At 46.1% G+C, this 27,822-nt stretch overlaps 1 pseudogene across 1 annotated transcript in view; it reads right to left on the bottom strand.

Moving 5' to 3' along the window:
• LOC309601738 (proton-coupled zinc antiporter SLC30A5-like) overlaps nt 1–23,119 on the bottom strand; it is a 97,452-nt pseudogene extending 74,333 nt beyond the window's left edge. Inside the window, exon 1 of the transcript in view lies at nt 23,062–23,119. The product of the transcript in view is annotated as a proton-coupled zinc antiporter SLC30A5-like (transcript). The remainder of the gene's footprint in view (nt 1–23,061) is intronic.
• Nucleotides 23,120–27,822: the final 4,703 nt, after the last annotated feature.

The raw sequence follows: 27,822 nt of genomic DNA, 5'->3' as shown, positions 1-27,822 counted from the left end.
GCAGAAGTACAGTGATAAATACAGTACATTGAGATACACACATTTAATTAAACACCAGTCTATCAGATGAATGTTAGTGGTTGTTTAGGCACTAGTAACCAGCTCTGGGCACTAAGGGTGATTCTAAACACACTGGAGAACAATTTTGGAAATAGAAAAATATTGCTGGAAATTTGATGTCTGGTGGGTGGGAAGTTGGCTCAATCCTTTCTCTTTCCTTCACATATTTTTAAAGACCTGATATCATGTGAAAACACTTGCAATACTGAACTGAAATCAGAAAAGTCTGGTTTAGGGTGGTACGGGCAGTGGTGAGGGAGTTGTGTCGCTCTGCCCAGACCTGTTACTGAATTACAGCTAGTCCCTGAACTCCCCATTTAAACCCACTGGAGCGCCCCACTGTTGCTGCTTTCTCTCTGGGGAGCATTCCAGCAACTGCTTGTTTTGTCAGGTGCTTCTTCCATCTGCTTCCTTGCCTTGGCTAGGCTCGGACCCAGAAATCCTCGCCTGCGTGGGGAGGAGCAACCTCTACCGACTCCCCAGCCCAGGCTCCCTGCCTTGCTGACATCTTAGAAGCACTACATCAGTGGGTGGGGAAGAGAAGAAGGGTATTGCTTCCCATGCTCAGCCTTTCTTCTCTCTGGACCGAGTCATCTGTAAGCCCAGATAGTTGTACAGTTTTCCTCTCTCAATTTTCCAGCTCTTCCACGTTGAGTACTCCTCCTACAGCCTGTGCTGTGTGCATCCCCTCTCTGCCTGCTCTAACTCCAACTCTCCCATACCCAAACCACTTCCCTCTGGTCTGATGCATGTCAATGACCCTCTCTCCACCTTTGTCTGGAGGAATGGGGAGCTGCCTGCTACGTGGACAGAGGTAGCGGGGTATAGGCTCTGCAAAGCAAAAATTTGAAGCTTTTACTTAAATGCATTCAACTTGGGCTTTATGGCTACTTAGGATTCTGACTTGCATGAGCTTCAGCCACTTGGAGAAAGCCCTGGAGATCCCCAAGAGCTTTAGAAAATGCTCTTTGCATGTTTAGCTTGAAAACTAAACAAACTGACAAAACTCAGGCCCACTTGTCCAGGCACAGGAGACTTGGGTTGCACAAGACATGGCTAGGACTGATACCAGTCTGTACAAATCCCCACGTCTTGGCTGCAGCCTGTACATGGCTGCTTTGTTGGTTGCTTCCATCTGCTTTAACAAGTGCTGGTATAAATAGCTGTCTGTGTCTCCACATCTGACCTAGCTTCATTTCACACCACTAGTCCCATCACTAAGTAGACCCACCCTCATTGCCTCTCTTTTGGTTAGTTATTTCTTTACTAATGATTTTTCCTACTTTGTCACTTCTTGGTTTTCCCACCACAGTACTGCTGCACTTACCATTTGGCCTAATCCCTGGAAGATGAGAAGTCAGATGATGTATTGGCTCAGAAACTGAAGAGTTTTTAACCTCATTACCTTGAGTAATGATCCACACCAGTCATAAAAAGGAGAAAGAAGAAAACCTCAGGTGATGATACCCTTACAGCAGATGATTTTATTTTTTTAAAGAAAAAAAGGAAAAAGTAAATTAATGATGAAGCATCTTCCTGAAGGACATACTGAAATACTTTACACAGAGTGTGTTACCTGCACACAGAATAGGATGTGTACACCAATGTGAACCACTGTGCTCTTGGGACTTCACACCATCTTGCTTGCAGGTTTTCATATTGTCTGGAAGAGAAACAGAAGGTGGCAGGATGTGTTAGACAGAGGCCATTGGCACCAGAGAGAGCGGGTTCAGACTTGATGCTGGAGCGGGATAGGAGTGCAATGTTTCTTCTGTGATGGTCATAAAGAGTTTCAAATCTAAAATTGTTTGTGGAATGAAGCCGTGAGCTGGCCAGATGGAAACATGTCTTCACTCCATGGTACATGGAAAAACAAGTTCATCATGTTCTGTCTGTACTCTGAGCCATTCTTAGCAACTTCAGCCACATCCTGGAAAGAGTAGGCAAGTGGAGTTATAGGGTTTGGTTTGTACAGTGCTTAGGGAAGCTGTTCAGCTTCAAAGGAAAACATCTGATTGCTGAGAAAGATTGTACAAAATAATTATGCTTATTTTTTTAAAACTTCATCACCACTTCTCAGTATATCTTTTACCACTGGTTTTCTGCAGAGTGCAGTGGCAATAATCCTTCCCAGACAATGGTATAATGGTTATGGCTTGATCTGTCACCTACTTATGTGGCAGGTGGGGCTAACTAAACAGGAAACAGAACCACTTTCCTGATTGGGGTCAGAAGGTAAACCACAATAAACTCTATTTTTGATATTACAGGTCTTTGTTTTTATTGTTGTTTATATATATAGTTCCCACCCAAAAAAACTTTGGTTCATTTGTTATTTCCTTTTTTTTGGTTGACACACAGTATTTAGCTATTCAGCTCTCTGATGTTCCAGCAAATAGCCAGACAATTCCTAAAATAAATGTTTTCTTAGAATTTGCATATTTTTCCTTCTGTTCATTTCTGGGTCTGGGAAATGGAAGAGACTTCAGAAGCAACCCAAGTTTATTTTAGAAGCAGAAATATGTTTGCTATTCTTTTTTTCCCTGTACCACGGTATTGTTTTCTTTATTTTATTGTCTCAGAGTTGATGTCAGATGTGTTTTTTTTAGGGCGCGCTTTGGATTTTCAGGGTTTCTTAAGCACCTTTTTTCTGCATCACAGAAGTCAGAATCCATTTACTGCCAGATGACTAATGTTCACCCATGTTGCTTAGCTGGATGGTTACTAGACTCTTTACATATATTTGATCAATAATGTCCTAGCAAAGCCTTTCTCCTCTCTCTCTGTCTCATTCCTCCATTGTTTACCCTGCTTTCCTGGGGAGACAGAGCTTATGCAGCCTCAGCCTCTGTCTGTCACTCTGGTGACTTTTGAACTAGTTTTTCAATTTAAATCAAATTTGTGAGAGGTCAAGAGGGAGATTCCTGCACATTTCATGAAAGTAGGAAGTCTATTAACAGATGGACGCACTAACAGTATTGGCCACACTCCCATGTCCTCCTGCATGCCCTGTGCAGCTTCGGACACGAACACGAGGAATGGATGCTCTGCTCAGAGCTGAATCCCATGGTGATTCCAGGCTGGCTGAAATGCAACAGTGATGGCCACATGCTTTGTTCTGTGCTATCAGCACAATTGCCATCTCCTGCCTAGGGCTATGGCTACCACAGAGGAGAAGTGCTGTTCAGAAGGACTGGAACTTTTGGGGAGAAAATGCAGAACTCCACCAGCTGGCATCACGCTAGCTCCAAGCGGATGGATGACGTCACTGTCTGCCCCGTCTGTGCCAGCTTTTGAGCCACTGGCAGACGTAGCAGAGCCTCTGTCTTGGAGCAGAGTCGATTGCCCCTAGAGGAACTGCAAGGATCATATGACATTACAAGGAGCTTTTTTAAAAAGAGAATGGCAAAAGTGTCTACCTAGAAAGCTCCTCAGCGTGTATATATCTCAGAGAAGCATTAGAGCCAGTTTGAATCAGAACATGACACTGCGTACGCCTTTGGTATACCATTACTGATACACTAATACACCTTCACTTAAGGCTCAGATGGCTGGAATTCACGTATTCGAGGTGACGCCGTGCTCCTCAGTCCTTGGGAGATGGTCTTGAACTGGGTCTGAACCCCTCAAAGTTCCCTGATGCCTTTAAAGAAACATACCCTTGTGTGAAGGGTCTGTGCTGTTCTGCACTCAGCAGTGTTTGAAAAAGACATACTGAGCTCAACATTTGTGAGTGGGGTGTGCTGCCTGCAACTGCCTGCGCAGAGGCTGTGGGGGAGCTCTGCATGCCCGGGGGCCCTACGTTCTTGGGAAGGATGGGTGTAACAAACCACTAACTTCTTGGGCTTAGAGCTGGCTGGCCTAACTCGAGTGGCTGACTTTGGCACCTAACTCGCACTTACATTTTAGGCCCCTAGTGAAGCAGTCTTGCTGAAGTGTCTGTGCTCCCTGCCTATGGTGTGGGCAGAGGTAGGAGTGTATACCTTGGCAGGCAGGGTGCTCCTGGAGGCTTTCAAAAGCCCTGTTTTGTTTGCTCCACAGAGCATGGGTATTTACTTCCAGACTCTGCTTTGTTAGGCACCTTACATTTGATGGGCTGGTAGGTTAGGTGGTTTGGATCCTGCTCTCTTAGTTCAAACATTTTTTTGCAGACTAGCAGTTAATAGACACAGCTGCAAGCATGTGTCTACAGTATGCTCATGCGCTGCTGCAGATGGAGGAGTGCCTCACTGCACAGATACAAAAACACTCACTGCTGATTGATTTGGGTGAAATGTGCTTTGTCATTACAGGCAATTTTTCCCTCCACCACTCTCAGAGCTATGCCTTTGCTGGGATTTAATGAAGCCATCGATGTCTTGACTCATCCCAAAGTTTATTTAATAAAAGGAGGGCAGTGTACATTTGTGTGGCTCCAGGTACAGCTGGCAGGATGCTAGCTGCTCAGAAAATTTTATTTATTCCTAAAGAGTAGGAATAAGCTGTAAAATTTCTAGCCAACTGATTTTCTTATTTTAGACATCATCACACCAATATGAACAAGAGGGGCTGAAGAAGTAAATATAAATAGCAGTGAGATGTGATTATTTCTGATATTCTTGTTGAGATTTTATGATGTGTTTTTTAGTCTTGATTATATACCTTCAGGCAGAAAACTGGCTTAAGCAGATTTTATATCAAATGTGCAATGAACTGTAGATTATTTACTTGGCCCTATTGCTATTTTTTCAGAGGAAATTGAAAAGGAAAAAATGATTTTTAGGCTCTATCATTTAGCAGATAGCCTCTCTTGGTAAAATGGTCTTATCTGCTGTGGTTTCTGAATGTTTGGCATTCATTGCTAGAAATGTTACCATTTATTTTTCATTCTGAATCCCTCTCGCTACAAAACTTAAAACACATACTATTTATTGTCCAGTTTTGAAAAGATGTATTCACAGATTCATGTATGAAGTTAAACATCTACTTAATTTTTTTGAGGAATGCCCTTCATGAATCACAACAGTTAAACTCTGCAGTTTTTTTACATATTTGTAGGTACTGCAGTTTGATGAATGCTTAATGAATGAAGTCACTAGCAGACTTTTTCCTTCTGTTTTATGTAATCTGATGACCAAAGAACAAAAACCTGACAAAGAAGTTTTAGCCAGTATTTGTTTGGGGTTGGTGGAGTGAGTGAGTCTGGGTAAAAATCATTAGCTACTGGAAACCTGAAACCATAAACTACTGTTCAGTTTAGACTGCAGAAAATGCTAAATACTAAGGGAAAAATAAAAAATGAGACTCATCTCACAGGAATACTAGTTAGACTAATTAGTTAATGCCTGTAAAATATGTTGAAATAGAGAAGTATGAATCAAAATTTAGTTATAGCAAAATTTATTTTTAATTTAAAAAAATCTTTTTATTGGGCCAGTAGAAAAGTATGACAAAACAAAAAGTAGACCAGAACCCAGAATTAAGCTTATAGAAACAATAGATCAATGAAATAATAGAAGAATATAAGCTATGGACTAATGTCCCTCTCCTCGTGAAACCCAAGCAGAGGCAGACCTTGCTTCTGGAAGGCAGCGATCAGGAAAGCCAGAGCATGAGGATGCTCAGACCGGCTTAATTTTTTTACTGGATTTACAGATTAATATCTTCACAGGGGGAGATACCTCCCTGCATTCTGCATTTCTTTCTACATAGTCAGTATATTAAAGGATTGAGTAATTAAAATGTCTCAACTTTTGAGTTTTAGCAAAACTCCAGTTTTTAGTCAACTATCAAATAATAAACACAGGTGGGTTATAAGATATACTGTCTGTTCGTTGCTTTTCCTTATAATGACTTATGTATGACAGTGGCCTATAGCTCTGTGGCCAACTTCTAACTTTAGAGAGAAATATTCTGTTGAAGTGGAACATGTTCCATTTTGATCCTTGAATCAATCCACTTATATTGAGAAGAAAAGACATGAAGAAACAATCCCTACATAAATAATAAAATGAACAAAGGCCGTTGTTCTTTTTTTTGGTCCATCTTCAGTTGCACAGCAAACAGCAACACTTGGGAAGCAATAAACAGCTCTGGCCACCTGACAGTAACCTGAGGCTCCATCATGCAGAACAAAAAGTGAAAGATAAAGACAAATTCAAAGGGAATGCAGGGTACAGTGCAGGAGAAAGCTACTTAGTAAACAGAACAAATTTTTGTAATTTGGAAGAGATTTTAAGGTAAATCCAGATTCCAGAACAAACAACCAGTAGCTAAGTAATGCAAGCTAAGGAAAAAGAGCTTATGCGCCTTTAAGAGGTAGTGTATATAAATATGGCGATAAATCATGAGCAGCATTTCTTGTACATAAAATGTGGGGAATGCTGAAAATGCTGCTACCAAATGATATAAGGGTATTCCTTTCTTTTATCTGCAAAAAAGAAGCTCTAATAACATTGTACAGCATCTCCAAGGATTATCCTACGGACACATCCGCAGATGCCTGCAGTCTCCTGTGCGGAATGGCCAACACAGACATGCTCAGTAACATGTGTGTTTCGTCTGCATGTGTTCACTTTACTTCCACCACTACACCACCCTGAGCTTTTCATATTAAAGGCTTAATTTGACATTTCACTTTACTCCTCTGGTCTTCCACTGGGATTTGTGTTGGAAAGAACCAAACCCAAATGCAGCCACCCCAGATGAGGAGTGGGCATCAACGTACACTGAACTCAAAGGAGAGGGAGGTCCTCTCAGTCTTCAAAGAGCTCAGTAGGTTGCTCCTGATGGTCATCAGTAAATTACCACTGCAGTTTTTGTCCGATTCTCAGTATCTGTCAGGGATGTGTCTGAGAAGCTGCGGGTGATCCTGATCTAGGCTATTATCCTTCACCTTTGCCACCCCCAGCTCAGCAAAGCTGGATGCTGTTACTTCGTACACAGTAGATATGTCAGCCTCGCTAGCGGGTCTGCAAGTCCCTCCCTGCGTGGCCTCTGGGGACAGGCCCTGCGTTAGCCTTGGGGACAGGCCCAGGTTGGGCAGGAGCCACAGAGAGGGACCCGCTGTAGGGGCCCGCGGACAAGCTATGGCTGGAGTCAATGAGGCCCGGTGACACACCTGGAACGAGAGCCATACACACCTCGCTATGCGTGGCCCTCGCCCGCCTGAGGACACTGTGGTGGCCTTTGCTGGTGCCTAGGAGGACACACTCAGCTCCAAGTCTTGGAGGAATTCAAACCAACTTTGGGCACACTGCAGCGGTTACAGTAAGGACAAGGACATTTCCACAGGGACAGGTTATCCCCAAATTTACCTAAATCTGTTCTGAACATATGGCTCATGCCTTATTCATTCGTTAAGTTTATTGCTGCTGAAACACGATGCTTCCAGAAATGTCATCTCATCAGCATTGTGGGGAGGCATTTCAGGTTGAACAGGGAAAAGGACCAGGGGAACATTTAGCTTAAAGGACACACCACAGAAATAGTTATAAGAAAGCCATAGCCTGTTGGCTGTCCCTATGGCCAGAGGAGCAAAGGAGGAAAGGGCCAGACCATGGTTTCGGCTCTTCAGCAGGAGTAACTCAGGCCTGAGTAAGGGGAGCTGAGCCCGCAGTGTCACGCTGCAGGGCCTCACACCAGTGACTCCCATGGGGGTAGGTCTGAGGCCTCCAACAACAGCACCTTCCTTTATTTGTTTTTTCCAAGTCTCTTCCTGGCTCCTGACACAAGGGAGGAAGCCTGTGTTGCCTCTGCCTCGCAAAGGAGGTGCCACTAGAAAGTCTTTGAAGTATGACTCAGCACAGGTGTACGGCCCCCGTTTCTTTTCCTTCGACCTTTCCTTTTCCCTTTAGTTGGGCCTTTGGTGCCAAGGTTCATGCATCCTGGACCACAGAAGAGTCTCCATCAGTCAACGGCAGAGGAGGCCCTTGACTCTGCTCTCTGGAGGTGAAGCACATCATTGTCTTCAGAAACACCTTGTAGCCCTTCCCACCAGCTGGGGCGATCACAGCAGAGGCAGCACAGCATGGCTATGCTCTTGCGTTAGAGACCTTCTCCCAGAACGGCCAAGCTATAAACAGCCAAAAACATTAATGATGGTAGAGAGGATAGATACAACTGGGAAAAGCTATTTAAAGAATTAGCTCAGGAAACTAGTACTTGTTAGCATGTTTTGAACAAGCTGACACAGAAAAGGAGCTTAAAGGGAGTAACAGCTGTTAGGTCAAAAGCCAGTGTATCTGCATCACCGTGGTGAGTTATGGGATGACTATGGCTATGGAGCAGAAAGCTGAAAATGTAAAATTTGCTGCTTCAGGATGGGTAGCTCCTAGAGCACGGCGAGTTGCTGGGCATGCTCCCAGTCTGCAGGGCCCACATGAGGCAGTGCGATTTCCCCCGCACCTCAGCTCTTCTCCTGTGAAGATGCCAGGAACAGGCACAGGGAGCTGTTTGATCTCATGCTGGTGAGACCAGAGGAGAAATGATGGGGCCCACTACAGAGATGGTGTGAAAAGACCCCCGGTTGCCATGAAGGTATCCCCTTGTTTTGCCACTGCAAAACAAAATTTTACTGACTTTTTCTGTAAGATGTCATTCGTGCGGAGGTGAGGCTTGCTTCTCAGCCGGGACGTGCACCTGCCTGGAGGTGAAGGTGGGGATCGCTTTTGCTTTTATGAGCATGTCCCATTGACGTCTCTGAGATGAGAGAGGAGTCAGTGTCAGGAGCAAATGGTTTACAACCCCCACAGCTGACTGTTCCCCAGAAGGCAAAATTCCCAAATAACCATGTCCTGCCTCTCCAAGCCCTCCCTGGCTTTAAGGAGAGCAGATGCTCCTCTCCCTCTCTTTCTCCCAGGCTGCGGCAGGCCCATTTCTGCAGTAAAGTGCTGCTCCCAGGAGCTGCTTTTCACGGTTTCCGTTCATGATCTTTCACATCCCTCTGGAAAAGGTGACTTTCCTTAAAAATAAATAAGCTTGCTCTGTGTGTGCACTGCGCTTTGCTGCTGAGCGAAGACACTGGGGCTTTCTGTTCAAAGTTTTCATCCATGGAAGAGTGTTATTTGCTTTTGTGTTATACCTGCATTACACCTACCTTAGTGCCAATGTCGAGGAGAGGCAGGACACACAGAGAGTGACTCCCAGCGCTAAGGGTTAAAATAATATGGGATGCTTGTAAATAAATACCCTCATGCTCCAGTGAGTAGCTATTAATAGTGTGAACATCCTGTTTAGAGGTGACTGAACCACACTTGGAGAGGAGGACCCAGCATAACGCAGGTCCCTCGGTATGTGCCAGGATCTCTGGGGCTCGGGGCCAGCCAGGCATGCTCCTGCCAGGGCAGGAGGGGGCAGCTTGTGGACTCATGCTTACCACCTCCCTTACCAGACTTTTAATTTATCCTTTCCGTGTGCCTGCGGCCTCCCCTGACTTTGTTTCCTCCACACCTGAAGGAGAAGCCACCCTTGGGTGGAGGCTGAGCTCCTCTCCAAAGGGAGCAGGATGGGCTTGTACCTCCTGTTAAGCACCTTGTGGATGGGGTGGTGGAGAATATCAGGTCAGCTTCCATAGCCGCCTAAATTTAGCTGTAAAATCTCCATTTGCTTTCAGTATCTCCGCTGGCCGCAGAGGTGACATGGCCCAGACAGCCTTGCGGGATGGCCCAGGGTGGAGGTGGGTGCCCGGTGGGGTCCACGCCGGGGCAGCTGGGCATGCATGTGCAGTGGGAGCAGCATGTGCCCCCCTTGCCTCGGGCAGCATGGGGACTGAATGTCTTACAGGTGTCAGGCACCCAGTGGCTGCCCTCAGATGCCCGGGTGTGATGAGCGGGGTCACCTAATGGCAGAAGTGTCTCAGGCTGGCTTGCACCTCGGGCTGTGAGATATCTGATCAGTTAGCTCATGTTTCTCTGCTGGAACCACACACACACACACAAGTTTCTGTCTTACCCGTGCTGCCCGATGGGCGACGGCAGAGAAGAGCTACTCTGTAATCACAGACATAAACACAGATGTGGCTGACCTCTCTAGCTCCTGACTTTAATCAAAATCACATGCAGGTCTCTGCAGCCCTAAGGATCTTTTTTTTTTTTTAAATAAGGAAAAAAAGGCAATGTTCCTGTAATAAGGGAGCAATTCTTAAGAAAGGAAACCTTGTGAATTAGTGACAGAATCCATGCATGTTTGCACAAAGTTGAAAAAGTTTTAAAATAACACAGATCAGTTCTTGGGGACATGCCTCATCAAAACTGCAAGGGAAAACTCAGAGAAAGGGACTTTTCTCTAATTTTTTTTTTTTTCTGTAGACATTTTTAAAGAATCCTTCTTTTCTTTTAAAGTATATGTCAGCCCTCCTTTTTAGTCTTTTAGTGTTCTTTATACAGGAACAGCTAACTTATAAACACTGAATTTGCTGTATTGCAAAGTCTTTGAAAGACAGGACCTGATTGTTTAGTTTCTGGAGGAAGATGGGTGTTTTATCTGTAGATGATAAAATGGATCTAATTACAGTATCACATTTGTGGTATGAATCTTCCATTGGCGAGTTTTAACGGCCCAGTGTAGTTATTACTTGCGATGTAATTTCATTAGAAGTTCTCTTCTTTAAAATTGTTGTGATATTTTGGAGCTGGAAGATGTAATGTGAAGGTGGTTTCATTAAAGCTCACTCTAGCCTGGCATGTTTCAGGGGATTTCTACTGGCTGCTGTTTCTAAAAATGTATATATCAATAGCCAGAATATGGGCAAGGCAGAAATTTATCTGTTCACTGGATCACTACTGAAATTATTTGCATGACAAAAGTGCATATGGTTGCTAGAATACCCAAATAGGAGGAGATAAAGTCATTCTTCTTAAAGAAACAAAAAGATTTGTTTTTTTTTCAAATTGCTTTTTAAATATAAAAGTAAAATGTTACTATGAATAACACTAAGTCAGCTTGCTCCAGCTGGGAATCTGCCTCATGTAGTCATACTCAGAGGGACGGGTATTAATCTATTTATTCAACTGCACAAAGTTCAGTGGAATAACTGTTCTCACTAATTGCTAATGGGTGAAATTGCTGGTGCTTATAGGGAAACATTCTGGTAACAGATAATTAAGCAACTAAGTAGTTGAAAATGTCAGGAGAGAAAAATGATCTTTTTGCCTCACTGAGTTCATTTTTAAAACTGTCAGCTGAGCTCACTCTGCTCCCATACAGCCAGCCTGCAGCTCTGCTGGGGAGCTGCACTACAGCCACCGAGCACGGAGACAGAGGAGAAAATGAAGGAAAACCCCTTGTCTTGATCCTCCTTCAACAGCTGCCGCCCATGCTTGAGGAGGTGCTGCAAATCCCCAGCAACAGCTACATGTGGCTCTTGCTTGCACTGACTTTTAGAGCCAGGTCTTGACCCCTACTTGCTTCATGGCTGAGAGATGTTGTTCCTTCCCATGAGCCATTGCCCCATGCTACTGCACCCAGATGACTCTCCTCCGGCTCTGTGGTTCAGATGTACTCCTGGAGCCTCTGCTTTTCAGGAGGTGCCAGAGCAAGGTTGTCATCTGTAAAGAGGGGGAGAAAGCAGAGGGGCCTCTCTCAGCCTTTGCAACGTGGGTTGGAGGGAGAAGGCAATTCAGCCAGCAAGTGAGGACAAGAGCCATAACATGATATTTTGTCCCCTCCACCATCTTTGAAATTCGTCTCTCCATGTCCCTGGTGAGGGCAAGGGATCCTTGGGCCTCAGGGCAATGCCTGACCCCCTGGCATTTCAGCAGCCTCTGGGATAGCAGTGTGGGATCCGGGCACCAGGCCAAGGCAGTCCCAAGCAGCGCTTCAAAAGCTGACATTTCATCCCAAAGCCCCAGCACCTGCTTCAAATCTGGACCCCTTTTTGGGGTGGAGTGTGGCTGGGGACATGGGACATACTTCTTTTGATCCCTCTCCCCCCCATTGCAGCCCCGAGAGGACTGTGAATATGAAATGCTGGCTGCCTGCTGAGCTCGCAGCTTTACTGGCAACAACAGAGTCTAAATATCAGTGTGCTTTGGTAGCTATTTTCGCACATCACAAGGATGCCCTGAATCCTTCTCTCTCTCAGGTGTGAGCCTGTCCCTGTTTGCACCTATTTGTGGCAGGACCCAACATCCTCTTGCAATTCCCTGTAATCCAGATAGGGAAGAGTGGAGAGTATTTCCTGTGTTTTGCTGCTGACCACAGACAGATATTTCTGATCGCGTGTTGATGAGTTTCTGATGAAAAGCAAGGCCCCCATCTTATAGGCCTTGCATCACTAGCTCCCAGGTGCTGTCCCTCCAGGTATCACCCAAATTCACCTCCTCCTGCAGCCCCGGCTGCCCACCCTGTGCTGGCGGCAAGCTGATGCAACATGGAGCACATGTCTATTTGAGGGTAACTATTACAGTGAAATATAATATTGCAGCAATTTCTGTCTCCAGGATGGCCACAGAAATACCAGCACATCCTTGTCCAGATGCTCACATCACACTGAGCAGAGAGCAGTGCCACACAGAGCCTTGTACCGGGGTTTGAAAGCTCAGTCTGGATGACTATACTGCATTAGCACTCAGTTGGAGTGAATTTTCCTCAATAGTCTGAAAGTTAAAAGCCTTTAATTTACGATGCTATAAAATGAGTGACAGATATAGTCCATTACAGGTACACTTAAAAAGAATTTCTATTTTGCTCACATACAGCCAGTTTAAAATCACCCTCACTAAGAGTCAAGAAACCTTACCAAAAAAGAGCCCTCTCCCAAAACTCCCGACTCAGTAATGCTTCAGCAGAGCAGACGAGAGCCTGCTCTTCAAGACAGGCCTAATGCAAAGCTTTCTGAGGCCAATGGAAAGGCTGCAGTGAGCTTTGTGTCAGACCCATAGTGATTCTCATGTGAATAAGACACAAGGCAGGCGTTCTCCATGAATGACCACCAATGACTTTACACGGCTCCCCTACACAATCAGGGTTAACTATACAGAGGCTGAATTTATTTTATAAATAGCATTCTTTGAAAATAAATTAATGGGTAAAGAGAAGAACCCATAAGGCAGTGGACTTAGGAACTAGACTGAGGGGCATAACAGAAAATTTAAAGAATCGGCTAAATACAGATATGTTCACTATACAAGAACAGCTCAGCAGTCAGAGACAATTCTGCCCAGTTACCTACAAGACTAGATGGGGGATGAACAAACATTCTGGTTCCTCGGGATCTGTGGCATGGCTGGGGTACGATGTGTTCGTGAGGCTGCATGGGAAGCCAAAAGCTGTGGGTACCCCAAAAAGGGATTTCTGTGCCTGTGGTCTGGTAATCTCTAGCACTCTGGGGTGAATGGCAAGTTCAGGTGCCCACAGTGAGGGCTTGGGCTTTTACCGTGTCCCACCATTTTTAGCCCAGAGTGGTTGTACTGAACCAATGCCTGTTTGCCTGTGACTTGTGCAGTATGGGTGGGTGAAAAACAGACTTTGTAATTGTGTGGATAATCAAAACCAAAAATGGTGGGAAAACCACCAAATAAACAATGAGAAAGCTTGAAGAATTTCATTGAATTAATGTCAAAATGATGACTGACCTGTTAAAGATATTTCAGTTTCATTTTGAAGTTGCTTAAAGACCTCCAAAACCTTTTTCCCATTTTAGGGTGGCACTTGGATCAGTTTTAAAGCGGAGAACAGTGTTTCAATATAAGGAGTAGAAAAATTTTGTTTTTCAACATCAAATGAAAATGGTGCAGCATTTCTAAAACAAATCCCCAAATGTCAAAACCCACAAAAATCTTGAGCTTTGGTATACTTTTGCCAGTTTAATTAAAATCAAAAGAATCCCTCTGTAAATTATGTCTGTGGATGTAGGAGCTGGTATGGCTCACCTTTGGCCTCACTGTCTTTCTTGCAGCTAAGGGGAATTATTTATGCAGGGTCTGCTCCCAAGACACACAGGATCTGGAGCCCGCCATCCCCTGACATCGAGAAGTTGCTGCTGAGTTTGTGCATCGCCTTGGGCTGGGTGCTGGAGAGGACTCCTGACTGGTCCCTGCTGCCCATGGTGTTTGACGGGGTGCTGGCAAGGGAAAAGCCCCAGGCTGGCCTCTCAGGTGCTCCAGGCGTGCAGAGGCACGCGGGGAGGCACGCGGGGAGGCACGCCCTATGGACTGCTGCTTGCATAGGCATGGGAAGCCTGGGAGGGAAAGGCATGAGGGGTCCATGAGATGTGGGGCCAGACCCGCGCCCCCTGCAGGGATGGACCCCACAGCCAGGAGGGCTGTGCACTTAAGTGCATTTTGCTGTGGTATCTTAACTAAAGCATCTTTCAGAAGTGTGGATCTTTCAGATCAATGTATTCTCCTCTGATGGTGAGTCATGGCCTAACGTCCCGAGCCATGCAGGACCCATAAAGTACCAATCTGTAATAGCATTTCACGTCAGTGAATCTAGCAGCTCCCACCATGTTATATATGACATTAGTCCCTGACTTTTCAGAGTGCTCAGCAGCCAGTAATCCCACCCGTCTGTGGGCTGCCTTGTTGCCACTTCAGGTAGCGAGTAACTCACTGTCTTGTCATGACATGCACGTTTTCCTTGGGTGAGTTATTACAGCACATCATCACCTTTTCTTGGTGAAAGGAATCATTGCCAAAAAACCCATGAGTACATTTTTGGTGAAAATATCTGGAAACCCATTTTTTCCACCTCTCATGACTGGTTCTTTAACAAATCAGGCTGTTTTTTCCCTCCTGTGGGTAGCAGTTTTACATCTAAGAAGGAGTTACCTGCAAAACCTTGTCACAACTGCAAAGTGCAGCAGGATGGGGACTTGCCATGCACATCCCTTTGGGAACATTAAGTATTAAAAGCACTTGGTCCCCAAACCATAAAACTTCTGCCTGTGAAAGGAGACTGCTAGGGCCAGAAAGTCACCTTGCAAACATGGGGATGGGGACAGCAGGTGTCAAGTACATGCAAGGACTTGTTCTCCTTTCTAATGCTTTCTAATTCAGACTTTGCAATCTGAAAGGACATGAAGAAAAGGAAAAGCTTTCAGTCCAAGTGGGAAAGAGATCTCTGGCAGGATTAAATGATGTCCTGCCTCCTGAGTTCTGGTTATGCCACTAATCATTCCTTTGTGATGGAAAAAGTTGCTATTGCAATCTTTCTAGGAAATACACTACAGCTGTAGCAAAGAGCCTTAAAGCACCAAAATGTGACAACTCACTGAAACACCCAATCTAAGTAAAAAATGGAGCAGACAAATTAAAGCCCTCCAATGAATAGCATTAGTTTATAACAAGAGAGGGAATTGTAATTTAGTCATGGTTGAAGGTTTCCCATTTCCTCTTAGCGTTCACAGCCCCTTTTTATAATTGTGCTTTTGTGGAGAGAGAGATGATGGGATTCTCTGGGGTTTTGGGAATATCCTTGCTTTATCCTGAAAGCACCTGTCTGTTCCCTCCATTTCAAATTTCAGTCTGTGGTTCCCAGCAGTGCTTTGGGAACACTGCAGTAGGCCCGCAAAAATTGTTAATGCTGGGCCAAGACGAGATAATGCGTCTCAGCAGGAATGACATAATGCCCTAAAAGAAGACTATGATGTAATGCGTATCTCAAAAATCAAAGCCAATTTCTGTTACAAAGCCTTGAAGTTTATCACTAATACTGCAATATGCAAAACTTTGGGAGTTTAGATCTTTTATTTTTTTTTTTTTTAAGAATAATTTTGTAAAAGGCTTACAGTGCTCATGCAGTCTGTGTCAGCTACTAGAGAAGCTTCTCTCTCATTCCACACTTTCTTGCAATTCGGGTGCTTACTGAAAGCTGTTAAGCATTTCACCTTGGTTGAGGTGCCTGCAATATGTTAATATGAACACTGTAATTTATAGTGTTAACATGGCTGTTTATGCAGGTGAAGCTTAAAGCATATATAGTATATTATAGTAAATCCTGTTTAATGAAGATGTCATGCAGGGATTTATTAGACTCACTAATGTCTCGTGGAAAAGTTAAGCAGTATTTGTGCTAAGCTCAGCTTGGACTTCAGCCAGTGCAACTCCTCAGTCCTTGGTGGAGTTGCTCCCCTGAGTAATGTGAGCCAGATTTGGGCCTGTGCAGTTTATAAACCATCTCAGCTAGTTTTCCTGTCTTTTATTAATAAGCATGTTGTCAGAGCAGCAGGACTCGCCTGCTGCTCAGTGCTCCTGTGGTGCATGAGCCAGTGGGACCAGCATGCTGGGAGCTGCCATGGAGTTTATTTCCAAGCAGGGAATCTCTGAGTAAGCCTGCCGGGGTCCCACACACACCCTGACCCCAGCCCCTGGCGAAGCAGTGAGATGTCCTGGAGGGTCTCGCTGTCCCCTTGCAGCAAGGAGACCATGATGATTCCAGGCATGCGGCTGCCCTTGGGGCTGTGCCCCCACACCCTTCGTGCACCCTTTGGGGGCGAGGGCTGGAGCTGCTGCCAACAGCCGGCTCTGCCCTTCAGAGACAGGATGAAGCCAGGGGGCCGGGTCTGCAGCTGGGGGAAAGCCACGATGGTTTCTGGGGTTGGAGGGAATGGCAGAAGCCCATGTGGGTCAGGATCTGGTCTTTGCTGCCTGTGTGACCACATCACCCTACAGCCGTAATGTGGCTGTAACGCGTACCCCTTCATGCGAAGGCTGTGTCTTCATCTCACAAATGTCATATCATTGGAGTTGGACCTCACATGCTTTCAAAATACCTCCAGTCCTCCAGAACCAGCCCTGGTCTGGGCTGTGCATGGGACCAGAGACCTTTCGGAGGCCCCATCCCGATCAATGCAGGGGTCTCTGGGCCAGAACCTGTTCTCCCAGGAAAGGAAAACTGTATTGCAGCCTCTCACATCAGCCCACGGAGGCGTTCCCAAGGACATATCCTGAGCAGCAGAGTCACTTCAAGAGTGTTTGCACTGGAAACCAGAATCTTTAAAAAGTGACCAGTGAGGTAGTTCATGTTTGCCCCAGGGTCCTGCTCAGTGCACTGCAGCCCTCCTCCTCTGCCACCAGCCGCCAGCGTGATTTTGACTGCTATGGTCTCTTTGTGACAGAGAGCTGATCTGCTCTAATCAAACCATCTCAGCTCAAGCAACCGAGGTATTAATATGTAACCTCAGCTGGCTATTGTAAATTTGAGGTTTACATTTTTGCTTCTCCTCATTAAGAAACATTGGGAGTGTCAGATACTGAAGGCTTGTGTTTACTTGCCTACGAGATGTGAGGTCACTAACTCAGATTCAGCAGGCAAGTAAACTTGTGACCTTGTTCTAAAAATTAATAAATCACCATCAGCACTTCATAGAGAGGGGGAAGCCGGCATCTGCTCTTGTTAGTTCAAGCCTGGACCTGCTTTTCATTCAGAATGACCTGACTGTAAATGGAGGCTGCTGTATTTTATGTTACAGACTGCCTTCTAAAGGAGACCGATGGGAGATGCATGGCATCATTACATTGGGAATGATGCTGGACATGCACCACAACCACACAAGTGAAAGGTGCGTTGCTGCCTCAAATTGTTTTAAAAACACATTAGCATTAATAAATACCAAGCTGTGTTATGTGCACCATTTCATTAAAAGAGGATAGCCAGAAGGAGAGCTTAATTATCTTGCTCTAGCAAAAAGCTCTAGGGGCAAAAGGGGAATGTATAATTATAGTGTCAATATGGCCTACCAGCCTGCTAGTGGGTTGGCGAGATGGGGACCCGGCTCTGTAATCCTGACCTCACTTCTGCCATATGTGACTGTTGGGGCAAGTCATTTAACCGCCTTTCTAACATGGGAGCTCTCATACTTCCAGAGCTAAGTAATCAAAGTGCCCTGAAGACTGATTTTTGTATAAGGACTGGAGCATTTATAACCTATTTCGGCTTTTCCCATTTGTCTTTATGCATACTTAGATATCTACTCACCTTGTCCCAGCTGACTTGAACTCAGCAACCAGGATTACATTGGCAAAGGAGGCACTGCATGATTTAAGACCATGGCAGCCAGTACCCAGCCACACTGTGAAATTGCCTCACTGCTGACATTGGTTGTCCTGAAACCATGCAGAAAACAACGTACCTGCTAGTGTCAGCCACACAGGCCTAATTTTGGTAAGAGTTGTGGAAAGAGAAGTACAAGACCAGGTTTATGATATGTCTACAACTAGAAACTGAGTTCAATGGGTTGTGCATCTCCTAATCAGCACAGAGGGAGTCAGGGAGTAACAAAACTGTGTTTGTACAGTATGAACAAGCCCAGTATGCCCAGAAGCCTTGAGTATCCAGTGATACTACTGGCCTGTTCACCCACATCCCATATCTTTGCACCTACTGCTACCGCTCCAGCCAAAAGAGTGCCACCACACAGACCTAGCCAGCTGTCTTTTGTCCCAGAGGTGTACTTCTGTGCAGCCAGTTTAGTGCTCGTACCCTCATAACCTGCTGTTGGCAGCAAGTCCATTGCTTTGTGCACCTAATTAATCTCAACAGCTATGTTACACAGCACTGAGTGAAACATCTTGCCTGGTGCAGAAGTGCCTTGGGTTTATGAATATCCCCTGAGACTTTCAGTGGCATTGGTACAATACGATGGGGGAAGCTTACCTCCTATTGTGACCTGTTATTTGGTGGAGGGTAATCTCTATTGGGCTAGCAGATGATGGAAAATAATATATCTCCAGTGCAGTACAGTGCGAGTGCGGTGAATTGCCTAGCCTTGGTTAAGTTAGCCCAGGAAGAGCAGCAAAGTGGAATCTCTGGCACCTCTGGTGCCAAAGCTTGCTTCGAGCTACCCAGGGGTCTCTCTGTTCCAGTGCTGCACAGATGTGATGTGTGGCCTTGCTCTTGTGGCAGCACTGCTTGGAGGAGAGCTAGGGGCTCACTCCTGCCATCCCACTTTGCTTACCTGAATGTGCCTCTAGCACTTCTCCTTTGTGCATCTCAAAGGCTGCCCTTTCATTGAGTGTCTCATCTGCACTTTGAGGGGTAATAAGACCTGTGAGCCACTTAATCCTGCTTTAAAGGTACAGCGAGATCTACTAAGGAAAAAAGAACTGGTCTGCTTAGCAGTGTCCCATAGGATGAGAAATTGCAAAAGCCATGGCCAGAGAAGCCTTTCTCTAGCTGAGCAAGGAGCAGAGTTAAAAAGCATTTGAGATATTCCAAATTCTGAAGGGCACAGCGAGAACTCATCAGCTCCTCCCTTCTGACCCTATCCCACAGTATGAGAACAATAGGTTTCTATGACATTAACAGCAATAAATTTAGAAGGAATTACAAAGGATATTGCTTTGCACACTGAATAGACAGCCTGTGGTCTTCACTAATGCAGACATTCAATATCAAGCATGTATGGCTGGATTTTTAAAAAGCATTGGCTAATTTAATCATCACTGGCTACCACATCCAGGGCTGGATTCCACCCTACAGTGTTGCAACTGATTACCTATAGGGTACATGTGTGCCTGTGTGGGAGAACTGCACAACTGGCTGAATGTATCCAAGGTTTTTTATTTCCTCTGAGTCTTTACAATATTTCTAGAGACACGAGGCTGAAGCAAATGGACTAACACTGGAATGAGAATGTCCAAAGCTAAAAGTCAGACCCAAAGAGGAATTTGGGAGTCAAGCTCTTTCTTGTTTGCATATCCAACTTGGCATTGAACTCAGTAGGAAGTTAGTACCTAAATGTCTTGGTAGGTCTGATCCTATGGGGTAAAGTAGCAGCTGCGTAATGCATGTACTCTACACAGCTGAGACAGGAAAGAAAGCGATTCCTGTCATCTTTGCTCCCTGGGAACTCAGAACATCTTCTGCTATAATTTTGAAGGCACCTTGAGAGCTGCTTCCAGGTGCTTCCAGTGCAATGATCCTACAGGTGAAATCTCTACTGTCTTTTGTTAGCTGTGCCCAAGCATGCAGTTGATTTTGTTGTGCCACGTGGCTGGAACTGACTGTGTCTTCACTGCCTGTAGTGCTGAGGTTCAAATTTGGGCCACTCCCCACCCCATGCCTCGGTTTCCTCCCTCCAGGCCTCCTGGCTGTCTGGATGGTCTTAAGAGCAAGACAGCTGTGGAGTAACACGACGGCATAGATATCCTCTTAGAAAGGTGGAGGATCACCGGGGTGCAGGACCAGACTGTTCCCTACCACTCCGTGCACCTGCTGTGATGTGGAGGGTGACGAGGGGGTGATGGAGACCTTGGGGTCGCTCTTGGTCAGGAGAGCCTTCCTCCTTCTGAGCTGCCTGAGAGCGTGTCTCGCTCCTGTGTGGTGCCAGAGTGTAGCTCACCGCAACAGCAGTACAGCAACCCACCTGTCTTCCCCTTCCAGAGAGCAAAGCCCTGCAGAGGCCACCACAGAGAGGTGTGGGAGCTCTGTGCTGCTGCACGCAGAGCCTCTGGAAATTCAGCATACTGCAATATCTCTGTCACTATCTCTGTCCCAGTGGCTTCCAGTTTCCCGCTGCTGAGGCAAGAATGATTCACACCTGAGCACTCTGTGCACCCAGTGGCCCCTGGAGAGTGGCTGCCTGTGGGATGGTTGCCTATTCCCTATTGCAAGCTACTGAAATGGTGGCTTCTGGCTGCCAGGGGAGCTCCCTGAAAGCAGTGGAGACCTCTTGGATTTACCTGGGCATACCTGAGCATGGGCCTGGCCTCTCTCACTCCTCTGTTGTTTTGCAGAGTGACTCATCCACCCCTAGCTCTGTAGAAAAAAAAATCACAGCTGCAGCTACAGACGGTGATGCTGAGGGCAGCAGTGCTGGCACTGAGCAGAGCACAGCCTCTTGAGACCCCACATGCTGGGCAGGCAGGATTTGGTGACAGAATCAGCTCAAGATGCCTTTGGGCACCCCTTTAATTTCACAAAACAGAACCTGTTCCTGGTCCCACAGCGACGCTTTGACAAGCTCCGTTTTCATTTCATGTTTCTGGTGGGTGCTTGGAGGAGTTGAACATACCCAAGCTACAGGATGCTGCAACGCAAGCAGCTGCGGGTGAAGCAGAAGACGTGTCAACTCTGGTGTACAACACCAAGGAGAAACATGTTTCTGAGTCCCTGGCACAGACTGGGGCTTCTGAGGGCATGGCAGCTCTCAGCAGCAAGATGATGATCAAATAAATGCTCTGAATGGCTTCAGCTGAGGGAAAGCTGTGCTGCCCAGTGCCACTGCAGGCTGGGGAGGTTTCTGGCTGTGAGGGGTGGGCGGCTGCAGCAGCCAGCCCTTGGGCATCACCAGGGCAGGGGTGCCCAGGCCTCCCTGTCCAAAACCACCACCTGGCGTTCAAGTGCCCCAACACAGCCTACACCCAGCAGGGTACCCATCGCCTGCCCTGTCCCCATCAGGCATTGTGCTGCCAGTCCTGTGAAACTCCCGTGAGATGCAGGGGCTGAAATGAGTAATTTGCGGCTTCAGGCAGAGCTGGTGGCACCTCCTGTTAAGACACCCGCACAATATTTGTAAGACACTGTTTCCAGTTGCTTCTCTTTTTGCCAAACGTATCTGCCTCAAGCTGCTATTTTATTTAAATTTCATCCAAAACAATGTCATTGTTTCTGAAAGCGAGGGCAGTGGAAAATATGTTTTTTTATCCATATACATCTGGGTGTACACGTATATGTAAAATCTGGCAATACTTTTTTGTTATGCACTCTGGAATAGGAGTGCAGACAATCCGCATGGGGAACTTTTTGCCTTTTCTGTGCAAACCTGCCCGAGCTGCAAGTCCCGTTCATGCTGGCTCTGTGAGGATCTGCTGGAGCTGTTTGCAGACCTGGCTTCCCCACGGCTCCAGCTGCAACGAGCATGGCACAGCACACCCCCCCCCCCCCCCCCCCGGCTCCTCTCCTGCTGCACCTCTCATCCAGCTGATGCTCCTCCTGCCCTACTGAAGAAAGGATGGCTATCCTTTTCCTTGTCCTTGCTGTAAGCAGTCAGTGCACAGCTACCGGCCACACATCCTTACCCCAGACCCAGCCACAAGGTGAGTTTGTACTAGCACAGCTGGAGATGGGGCACTAGCAGGGTCTGAAAGCAGTGGAGGAGATTCTGAAAGGGATTTAAAATCAGAGAGGGAAAAGGGGCAGCTGAGGCTTTGCTGTGGGATGTCCTCCCATGGGAAACCAGGGCTTGTGGGTCCTGTGGCTTGCAGAGGGGCTTCTTGAAACACAGGAGAGAAATTTTCCCTACTGGCTGAGTGGAGTGAGCAAGCACTAGAGGGAATATGAGAGTATGACTCAGAAAGGAGAGGAAGGAAGGGAAAATAGCTGGCTCCTCTACTTTTGAAAATTATTTGCATAGGATACTTGCTTAGTTCAGTATTAAAGATCCAAGGTTTTGGGTTCATAGGGATAGGTTTTCTTTAAAAAGGATGAATCCCCTGGGTGTAAGTGATGCCGGCATGTTAAGATATGTGTGTTGTCCCTAGAATCTGTGTGCTAAGCAATGGTCAAACATCACACCGATGGGGTGCATTTACCCAGTTACCCAGAGCCCTGTTTTTCAAGATGTTCTCATGCACAAAGACACAGATCTCTTCTCTGTCATCCTGCAGCTCAGTTTAAGTTTCACCTGAAGCCTATAACATATTTTGTGTGCGTGCCACATCTACATGACTGAAAGGCAACCACCTCTGGGGTCTGGAACTGGGTGGTAAGCCAATGCATTGCCCCCCAACTGGGAATTAGGGCCACCAGTGCGATAAGGCAGGAACCTTATAGCTGTGTGTTTATCCAGTACCCAGCAAAATGAGGTTTACTCCAAGACTGGACTCCCAGTCAGGCTGAAATTGAAGTAATAAAAATAGTAATATTATAAAAACTAATAATTTTAGCCAAGGGTACATTTAAGTCACCCCTCATATGAAAATGACAAAAGATTCCACAAGATTGCACACCAGATATTGTGCCTTTATAGTATCTCTCTCATACACACAGATACTCACAAGCCTAAAACATCATTAATCTTCTAGTGGCTGAGGGGCAAAGTCAACCTTAATGGGAATAAATCTAGGGCTCCAGGTTTACCTGCATCCAATGGGAGGTCACACTGCAGTATTCCATGCTTGCTGCTGCAGTACCCCATGCTTGCTGGGGTTTGGTTGCACTGGCCATGGAAGCACCAGACCATTTCAAGGAAAGGGTTTTGAGGGGAAGAAACTGGACATACATATATCTTACTGTTTACTCAAGGTAAAGGTTCAGACCCTCCATGGTGAATGCTTTATGAGCAGAAGTACTTGTCAGTACTCCCACGACCCATTTCATTCAGAAAACGGGATGAGAGAAGCAGCGCACTCCGCTCAAGGGCAGCTATTTCATCTGCAATGCTGCTGGCTGGGGCTCATAGCTCCCTCCCCGGGGCAGCTCTGGATGCCCCATAGCCAGTTGCTGGCCTGGGGAAGGAAACACGCAAGTCAGGTTCAATCTGAGCTGGAAGCATAGAGTCATGAAGGAACATCGTTCAGTGGCAGTGGCTGATGCTTTTTTTGCCCTGGTCTCTATAGTCCTAGCTTTTGCAAGATCTGCTTTGCTTCTCTGAACTCTGGAAACCCCATCGGACCTGCTTCTTTCTGCAGGCAATCTGCAGTCTTTCCTCTATTTCATAATTTTTCTGCAATCTTGCATCTATTTTACCATGTTCTCTGAGGTACTAACTGTCTCTCTCTGTGCTGTTACAGCACCTAGCACAAAGAGTTCCAGGGCTCTTGCATTTCAAAAATATAGTTTGTTTCTTCTGCTTATTCTTGTAAACTGCAATGCCTCATACTGACTCCAGTGGAAATATGCTGCCTAAGCAATGTACAAAATGGCCTTACTGGATTGCACCGCAGTTTAGTGAAACTAACACTTCGTTTGGCAAGGAGTTGGTGTTTGGCAGGCAGTGGTACAACTGTGCTCTCCAGGGGCTTCCCAAGAGGTACACTGGGAATTTGCCGTTTGCATTTATCAGCCTATACATAAAACTAGCATTTAGATTAGGGTTTGAGCTACTTCTTGCTGTGGAAATCCTTCTCTTCCAACATGCTCCTGGGCATGAAGCTAAAGTTTGAACCCTGATGGAGGCAAACTGGGGCCATTTCATGGAGAAGCCCCGTGGGGGACAGTGAGGCTCTGGCACGGGCAGCAGGCTGCATCAGTCCAGGGCACTTACCAACACCATGGTCTATGCGCTCCCCTCAATGCTAGGGGACTTCAGGCAGCTGAGTACCTTACTAGGCATGCTGATGAGGAAACCTATCTACACTCCAGAACAGCTATTGAAATGTGAAGTCTTTCCTTTATCAAATGCTTTCCTGGTGCTATAGCTGGACTACTGACAGAGAAGTAAAATGTCATATTATCACTCCCACAAAGTTCAGTCAGGATGCTATGGTGTGCTACTGGTACTGTACAGAAAATGACAGGTGCAGTAACAGCACCTTTACTTTCCCTGTTATTATTCTTTTGGGCAAAGATGCATGGAGAACTGTGCTCCAGTGTTTCCTCACTACTGAGCTTGTAACTCCTTGACTGCACTTCCTTTGGTCCTGTACTGGGTTTGCGTGGGAAGGTTTTGGTAGCGAGGAGGCTACAGGGGTGAACTGACTGCAACCCCCATCCCTCGTCCCCCTGTGCCACTCAGGGAGAGGAGGTAGAGAAGTCAGGAGTGAAGTTGAGCCTGGGAAAAAGGGAGGGGTGGGGGGAAGGTGTTTTAAGATTTGGTTTCATTTCTCATTACCCTACTCTGATTTGATTGGTAATAAATTAAATTAATTTCCCCAAGTCAAGACTTTTTTGCCCATCATGGTAATTGGTGAGTGATCTCCCTGTCCTCATCTTGACCCACGAGCCTTTCGTTGTATTTTCTCTCCCCTGTCCAGTTGAGGAGGGGGAGTGATAGAGCGGCTTGGTGGGCACCAGGCATCCAGCCAAGGTAAACCCACCACAGTCCTTTTTGGCACTGTCCTGGTTTCAGCTGGCATAGAGTAAAATTTCTTCCTAGTAGCTGGTATAGTGCTGTGTTTTGGATTTAGGATGAGAACAATGTTGATAACACACTGATGTTTTAGTTGTTGCTAAGTAGGGCTTACACTAGTCAAGGACTTTTCAGCTTCCCATGCTCTGCCAGGTGCACAAGAAGCTGGGAGGGGGCACAGCCAGGACAGCTGACCCACACTGGCCAAAGGGCTATTCCATACCATATGACGTCATGCCCAGCATATAAAGCTGGGGGAAGAAGGAGGAAGGGGGGGATGTTCAGCGTGATGGCATTTGTCTTCCCAAGTAACCATCATGCGTGATGGAACCCTGCTTTCCTGGACATGGATGAACACCTGCCTGCCGATGGGAAGTAGTGAATGAATTCCTTGCTTTGTTTTGCTTGTGAGCGCAGCTTTTGCTTTACCTATTAAACTGTCTTCATCTCAACCCATGAGTTTTCTCACTTTTACTCTTCCGATTCTCTCCCCCATCCCACTGGGGTGGGGGTAGTGAGTGAGCGGCTGTGTGGTGCTTAGTTGCTGGCTGGGGTTAAACCACAACAGGCGCCCAAGTGGGGCATGATGAATTTGAGATAAGAATAGTAATTGGGAGAGGTAATGGGCAAAACATGGACTGAACATTGTTAGAGAGCGGAATAATTGTGGGGAATTTCAGTTGTTGTAATTGTGGGGAAGAGACGAGGGGTGGATTGTGTGTAAATTGTCCACTTTTGATGGTGCTGTGATGATGCTATTTTGTTTTTAATGTGGTGAATTCTTTTTGTTGATGTAAGCGAAGTTTGTGAAGATTGTAGATTGTGTGATGAATGTGTATTTTAATGACAATTCTTATATATGCGATTCACAGAGGCAAGGGGTGGAATGTATTGGGATTGGTGGCAAGGTTTTGGTAGAAGGGGGGGCTACAGGGGTGGCTTTTGTGAGAAGATGCCAGAAGCTTACACCCATGTCCAATAGAGCCAATGCCAGCCGGCTCCAAGACAGACCTGCCGCTTGCCAAGGCTGAGCCAATCAGCGACGGTGGTAGTGCCTCTGTGATAACATATTTAAGAAGGGGGAAAAACTTCTGCACAACAGCAACTGCAGCTGGAAGAGAGGAATGAGAATATGTGAGAGGAACAACTCTGCAGACACCAAGGACAGTGAAGAAGGAGGGGGAGGAGGTGCGCCAGGTGCCAGAGCAGAGATTCCCCTGCAGCCTGTGGTGAAGACCATGGTGAAGCAGGCTGTCCCCCTGCAGCCCATGGAGGTCCATGGTGGAGCAGATATCCACATGCAGCCTGTGGAGGACCCCATGCCAGAGCAGGTGGATGTGCCCAAAGGAAGCTGTAACCCTGTGGAGAGCCCATGCTGGAGCAGGCTCCTGGCAGGACCTGTGGCCCCGTGGGGGACCCACGCTGGAGCAGTCTGTTCCTGAAGGATTGCACCCCGTGGAAGGGAGCCACGCTGGAGCAGTTCATGAAGAACTGCAGCCCGTGGGAAGGACTCACGTTGGAGAAGTTCATGGAGGACTTCATGGACTTCATGGAGAAGGACTTAATGGAGAAGTTCCTGTGGGAGGGACCCCACGCTAGAGCAGGGGAAGAGTGTGAGGATGAAGGAGCAGCAGAGACAACGCGTAATAAACTGACCGCAACCCCCATTCCCCATCCCCCTGTGTCACTCGGGGGGAGGAGGTAGAGAAGTCGTGAGTGAAGTTGAGCCTGGGAAGAAGGGAGGGGTGGGGGAAAGTGTTTTAAGACTTGATTTTATTTCTCATTACCTTGCTTTGATTTGATTGACAATAAATTAAATTAATTTCCCTGAGTTGAATCTCTTTTGCCCATGACGGTAATTGGTGAGTGATCTCCCTGTCCTCATCTCGACCCATGAGCCTTTCGTTGTATTTTCTCTCCCCTGTCCAGCTGAGGAGGGGGAGTGATAGAGTGGCTTGGTGGGCACCTGGTGTCCAGCCAAGTTTAACCCACCACAGGTCCTTTCAAGATAGTGCACTTTCTCCTCTAGGTAAACGTTGGTCTGTTTTTCTTTTAAATATTAATTTGGACTGGCACAATGTTGTGTGCAATATCACCACTTTCTCTTAGGATTAGAGTGGTTATGAGTCTCAGAATTCACTGTAATTAATCAGTTCAATACTGCTGAGATTTGCAGTCTACCCCCTCCCATGCAACAGCCAGAGTCCTTTGAGACGCTAACAAAATTGAGTTCCTTCATCTCAGAGAAGGATAATTAATCTTCAAACACTGTTTATCTCAGCCCCAAAATCCCCAGAATTCAGAACCAAATGAATTTAAAGTCTAAATCTGCTTTAACTAGTATTTGGTTAATCAACTGGCTCGATGTGTAATTATATTCTTTGTTCACACTCCTTACAGGCTTGCAAAGACCATTTAATTCCTATGTTGCTTTCATTCTTATAATTAGACCATGTGACATACAATGCTGTATGTATAGTGAACATATTTTTTTCCTGGAATAATTTCCTTGAGATTGTTTCCTAGAGATGAATTTGCTCTTTTTACTTTTTTTTTTTGTTTTGTTTTTTAAGCTTGAAAAAGCTTTCATATGCTTTCTTCTTGGTTATTTTGGATTTCTGTGACTCATTTAAAGAATGTGCAGGGAGTTTTCAGCTTTGAATCTTTGCTCCCTGCCTGCTGCTGAAGAAATCAACACTGTGTTTTTATTTCCCTCACTTGCTCTTGACATACCTTTAATAGTTAAGGGATCCTTGCTCCCTCTGAATATTGATAGGTTGTGGCAAATTCAAGATATTGTCATTCTTATCTTTCAGAACAGACCAGCCACA

Source organism: Platalea leucorodia (genome assembly GCF_965183815.1).
Source record: "Platalea leucorodia genome assembly, chromosome: W".
NCBI lineage: Eukaryota > Metazoa > Chordata > Aves > Pelecaniformes > Threskiornithidae > Platalea > Platalea leucorodia.
This window is presented reverse-complemented; position numbering and strand designations above follow the sequence as displayed.